Genomic DNA, 569 nt, shown 5'->3' on the forward strand with positions numbered 1-569 from the left:
CCGCTCATCACAACACCAAACTTAAATTGTTGCTTGTCCCCAAGCAACTGAAAATCAAATAAGATAAAAAGAAGAGAATATGCAATGAATTTCAAAAATATCTATGAAGATCAGTATTAATTAGATGAGCGGGGCTTTTAGCTTTTTGCTTCTGAACAGTTTTGGCATCTCACTCTATCCTTTGAAATTTAGAATGATTGGCCTCTATAGGAACTCAGAATCTAGATAGTGTTATTGATTCTCCTAGTTAAGTATGATGATTCTTGAACACAGCTACTTTATGAGTCTTGGCCGTGGCCCAAAGCACTCTGTCTTCCAGTATTACCACCGGATACATACATGCCACAGACACATAACTGGGTGAACGTTTTCAGATTGTAACTCAGCTTTGCTAGAGTCCCCAATTAGAGGTGTCCAGTGTTCTTAAGCACACTCTTTTTGCCTTGGATCAAAACTTTATTCTTTTTCTCTCTTTTTTTTCTTTTTCTTTTTTTTTCGTTTTTCTCCCCTTTTTTTTGTATTCACTACTTTTTCTTGCTTCAAGAATCATTTTTATGATTTTTCAGATC

Source organism: Arachis duranensis, chromosome 7 (assembly GCF_000817695.3).
Source record: "Arachis duranensis cultivar V14167 chromosome 7, aradu.V14167.gnm2.J7QH, whole genome shotgun sequence".
NCBI lineage: Eukaryota > Viridiplantae > Streptophyta > Magnoliopsida > Fabales > Fabaceae > Arachis > Arachis duranensis.